Source organism: Microtus ochrogaster, chromosome 16 (genome assembly GCF_000317375.1).
Source record: "Microtus ochrogaster isolate Prairie Vole_2 chromosome 16, MicOch1.0, whole genome shotgun sequence".
Taxonomy (NCBI): Eukaryota; Metazoa; Chordata; class Mammalia; order Rodentia; family Cricetidae; genus Microtus; species Microtus ochrogaster.
In genome coordinates, this window is record NC_022018.1 from 59,235,860 (window position 1) to 59,241,059 (window position 5,200).

The 5,200-nt window shown below is 43.2% G+C and overlaps 1 protein-coding gene across 3 annotated transcripts in view; it reads left to right on the forward strand.

The window, feature by feature from the left end:
- The window catches only part of Rmi1 (RecQ mediated genome instability 1), a 9,377-nt gene that overhangs the window by 1,108 nt on the left and 3,069 nt on the right, over positions 1-5,200 (forward strand). For 2 of the 3 annotated variants that reach the window (XM_005355295.3, XM_005355297.3), the window contains exon 2: positions 3,511-3,597. The gene's annotated coding sequence lies outside the window, so the exon portion shown is untranslated. Of the gene's footprint in view, positions 1-172; positions 537-3,510; positions 3,598-5,200 lie in introns of those variants that run through there. The other variant, XM_026782917.1, reaches the window with a different exon arrangement.

Below are 5,200 nucleotides of genomic sequence, written 5' to 3' on the forward strand. Positions count from 1 at the left end.
AGTGCTATCTTTGGGTATCTGTCGTCATTCATTCTCATAAAAAAGATATTGATTTTCTCACAGACATTTTCAGCATTTATTGAGATGGTCAGGATTTTTGCTTTTGTTTTTTTTTTTTTTTGAGACAGGGTCTCACTCTGTAACTCATAAAGATCCTCCTGTCTCTGCCTCCCAAGGGCTGGGATTAAAGGCATGCTCACAACACCCAGCTAAAATTAGTATTTCTGTTGCGCCTTTTTTTCTAACCTGTAACCAGTGATGAGTGCGAATCCAAAGGAAATTACTGGAACTATCTTGAGTAGACGCTAGTGGAAAGTTACTTTCTCCAAACTCAGCTATACTTACTTGGTTTTGTCTTTTTAGGTTTCCTCTTTGCGTAACTGAAAGTTTGCCTCGCCTCCATCTTTCATTTTCTCTTTGAAGTTGGACGTTTTCAGTTCATTATTAAAACCCCTGCTCAGGACTGGATATACAGCTTGGTGGCATGACCCTGGATTTGGGCACTGTGCCAGTCCTCTTCATCTAGTGACACCCGGGTACATGAGGGGTTAATGGTTAAATTGTATAGGCTAATGTTTTAGAGCCCTTACTTAACTGGGATTTAATATAATTGTAACTGTACAGGGAGCTAGCTGGAATAATAGTTAAAATACTATAGGTACCATATCCCAAGTTCTCTACTGAATGCCAGACTTTGTGCTGGCAGTTAAATGCTATTATAGTACTTTGAGTAAATTGTGGTTATCTTTGTTTTGTGTTCCTGTCTTTAATCCTAGCATTTGAGAGGCAGAAACTGGTGGATTTGTGAGTTCAAGGTCAGCCAAGGGCTGTCTCAAGAAACAAAACAAACACTAAAAACCTGGAGGGGGGAGGTTAGAGAAATCCGTGAGCTTGTGGCTCCTGCTGAGGCCTTGCTTGATGATGTAAATTCTGTCACCAGAAGGCGGGGCACTTGGTGGAAGGAGAGAGCCAACTTTCAATCTGTCTCTAATCTCCACGTGAAAGTACACACACACACACACACACACACACACACACACACACACTGTAAAAAGTACTGAGGATAAGAACCATATCTAAGGCCACATAACAGCTGGGTTGTAGACTCCTAAATGAAATTTTCTTTCATGTTTCCTTATATTGGGTTTTGGAGGATGCACAGACAGCTCTTACTATTCTTACTTTATGTCAACCATAATATAACATCCCCACCCCCACCCCACCCCAGGCAGGGTTTTTCTGTGTAACAAGTTCAGGCTGTCCTCGAACTCACAGAGATACACTTGCCTCTGCCTCCTGAGTGCTGGGGTTAAAGGTGTGCGCCACCACTGCCCAGACAATAAAACAATTTTTCATCCCTGATTTTTTTGAAGTACCTTTTCAAAATTCTGAAATTGTTTGAAGTCTTTAACAAGTTAAAGTGGGTTTAAAGAGTAAATGCTTTAATTGCGTTGTGAGAGAGACTAGAAGTGGAAGCCAGAAGGCAGCCTTGTGGAGGAGTTGGCTCTGTTCCGCCGTGTGGGACAGCAGCAATGGGCTCTGTCATGACACTTAGTGGCAGGCACCTTTATCTTGCTGGCCCAACTTTTATTTTTTAAATAATACCCGTAAAGTGGATGTAGGTTTTTGTTGGTGCTTTAGAATCTCAGCTATTGGTTGGGAGTCACATATACCATCTAGGGATGCTGCTTTCCTGTTAAAAATATTTGAAGCTGATTGATAATTAATCATTGAGCCAGCTATGCTTAAGCCTTAATGACAAGTAATGGAACCTTCCTGCTTTATTCTCTTCTGATCATTCCTAGTAGTTGGGATTTAGAATGAAGATTTGCACGGACATACAAATCTATCAGGCACAAAGGTTAATGCAAATATTTTTTTTTCTTACTGTAAAAGCAGGGCGGGTTAAGTTCTGTAATTTTGTATGTGGCTACTATACTAAGAAAACAGGAACACATATTTTCATGTCATTAGTCCCTAAAAACCTCTTCAGAGCTGGGTATGGTGGCGCACACCTTAATTCCAGCATTTGGAAGGCAGAGACAGATGGATCTCCAAGTTTGAGGCCAGCCCGGTCTACAAAGTGAGTTCCATAATAGCTAGGGCACTTATACAGAGAACCTTGTCTAAAGAAAAGAAAGGGTTCGGAGGTTCAGAGCATCTAATGCTCTTCCAGAGGACTGGAGTTAACTCAACTCCAGGGATCTGACACCTCGCCTCTTTGGAACCTGCACTCGTGCATATGCCCAGGCATACTCAACATTTTTAAAAATCTAAGATTACACAGCTTTCTATTTCATGAACATGATGCAGATTTTTTCTAGATAACATTCAGAATCCCTCTAATATAAGAACATGAACATTGACATGGTTGTTCTCATATCTTTTTTCTTTTTCCTCTAGTCTTTCCTTTCCCCCTTTAGTAAGTCCTAGAGATTGAACCCAGGGTCCCAGAGCTAGCTATATCTTGTTCTTGCCTTTATCTTTATTTCTAATTGGGTGTGTTTTCCTGTTTGTTTTTGGAAACAGGGTTTCTCTGTATAAAGGCCCTGGCTGTCCTGGAACACAGAAATCCACCTGCCTCTGCCTCCTGAGTACTGGGATTAAAGGCGTGCGCCACCATGTTTGGCTTTGATTGTTCTTTTAATATTGGTTCTAGAAAGTCAGAATGTGTGTTACAAGTTAACGTTCAGTTTAAGAGACATCTTTTCCAAAGTTGTTTCTCTTCCTGTATTGAGGGGTTCTTAAGACTCTGCGGCTGTTGTCTATCAGCTAATGGGAAATTGTACCATCCTAGCTAGCCTTTCCTTCTGAGCTGTTACCTGCTGTGACTATGGTAATAGAATTCTGTAGGAGTGGGGGTGTGTCTTACCAAAAGCAGGTGGGGTCCTGGGCTAAACTCTCTGCTATGCTTGCCTTCTTCAAGGTGGCTCGGCAGATCAGGGCACTGGCCACCCAGTTTGAAACCCTAGTTTTGTCCCCAGAACCCACCTGGTAGGAGAGAACCATCTCCTGCAAGTTGTGCAAACTTCTGTATGGGTACCGTGGTATAGATGCACTCCCTCCAGACACACAAGTGATGGTAGTATGTTACAGTTTCCTCTGAACCGCTCCATCACACACTTCACTAATTTACTTTATTAATTCTCTTCTACCATACTTTCACGACCCACTGGGTTTACAAATGAAATGAGGAAACAGGTCTAAAAAGAGTAACTTTCTCTCAACAGCTTGTTTCTGTTTATCTCACCCTATTCTCCCCTTCCCTTCCCCCTGCAACACAGTGTTTCTCAGTGGAGTCCTGGATGTTCTGGAACTCACTTTGTAGACCAGGCTGGCCTTGAACTCACAGAGAGTCTCTGCTCATTTCTAGCCTATATTGTTTTCATTTTATCTTGACTGTTAAGGAGTCCCCAGAACTATACAATCATACTCTTAAATTCATGGAAATAGGACAATGAGTCTTTAATTCGTTTTCGAATCCTTACTGCTGCTTGTCTTTCCTTCCAGGGTCCTTTCTCTGTAATAGAGGCTTTGAGTACTCCACTGGGCACCTAGCTTGAAATCCTGTTATCAGAGTTCATGCTATTCTGTGAAGTAAGTTTTCTTATGGACATGTTAGACCTTAAATAAGTTCTGTCTCTTTAGTGTCTTCATCTCTAGAAAGAACAGATATTGTGTGTGTGTGTGTGTGTGTGTGTGTGTGTGTGTGTGTGTGTGTGGGAGAGAGAGAGAGAGAGAGAGAGAGAGAGAGAGAGAGAGAGAGAGAGAAATATTTGTCTTTAGTACTTTGCTATTGTATTATACTGAGAGGTTTATTTTTTGTTTGTTGTGTTTTGGTTTTTTGAGACAGGGTTTCTTTATGGCTTTGGAGCCTGTCCTGGAACTCACTCTGTAGACCAGGCTGGCCTTGAACTCACAGAGATCCACCTGTCTCTACCTCCCAAGTACTGGGATTAAGGGTATGTACCACCATCACCCCTCTGAGAAAATCAGATTTAAATATTACTGACAACACAGTTGAGAATATTTAGGAAAACAAGACTTCTCAATATCTGCCCAGAGTGGTAGGTGGCCAACCATAGATATATAAATTTTAATTGTTAAAGTACGCAGTTAATTATAGCTTTCAAAAGAACCTCGTGAACATTATTTAAGTAAAATTTAAATTAATAGAGTATGATTATTTGGAGAATCATGATGGCCTTAGTGACCACTGCAACCTGAGCATCAGGCTCCAAGTCTCAGCAGTGACTGAAGCTTCAGCCAGGGCCTTGATTTTTCCCTAGAATGAGAGCTCTGGTGCCCTTGCAGCCTGGTGAGGTGAGACCTGACTGCAAGGAACAGCGTGAGAGTGGTGCTAGCTCCTGGCAGGCACCATGACTTAGGATCCTCCTGTATGCTGGAAAGCACCTAGACAAGGTGGGAAGTGATAGATGGCGGAGACACAAAAGATGTGCGCTGTCAAGTGAGGTGCACAGGAGGTGTGGAAGGCAGTTGCTGTGCTTATTCCTTGGGAAACGGTGATTTACACAGCTCATCACAAGAGTCAGCGACAGACACAAGCACTAGTCGGCCTGCGAGTTTTCCCTTGAGAAAACTGACCACCATATGAGTTACCATGACTCCCAGAGCCATGTCCTAGCCCAGGAGGAAGAGAAGTGCCTGCAGAATGGAGACCCATTTGACTGGACGTGTCCTGCTGGGACTTCTCATCATTGGTTGTGGTGGTTCAGCTATGAGACTGGACAACTCTATATTGAATTACAGTTTTGCCGTGGTGTCTAACGTTTTCCAGAGATTTATTTTCTTGGAAGCTTTGGGTTGGACAAACACTTGAAGATACACATAGGCTCCACCCACCACCATGCAGAGTAGGCAGGAACACACCTAAAGACCCCACCCAACAAGGCTTGCCTGTGGCACAAGCCGCTACTGTGTACAAATATGGGGTGGAGCCAGGCGGTGGTGGCACACGCCTTTAATCCCAGCACTCGGGAGGCAGAGACCGGCGGTTCTCTGTTGAGTTCAAGGCCAGCCTGGTCTACAAGAGCTAGTGCCAGGACAGGCTCCAAAGCTACAGAGAAACCCTGTCTCGAAAAACCAAAAAAAATCTCTGTGAGTTCGAGACCAGCCTGGTCTACAGAGCTAGTTCCAGGACAGGCTCCAAAGCCACAGAGAAACCCTGTCTCGAAAAACC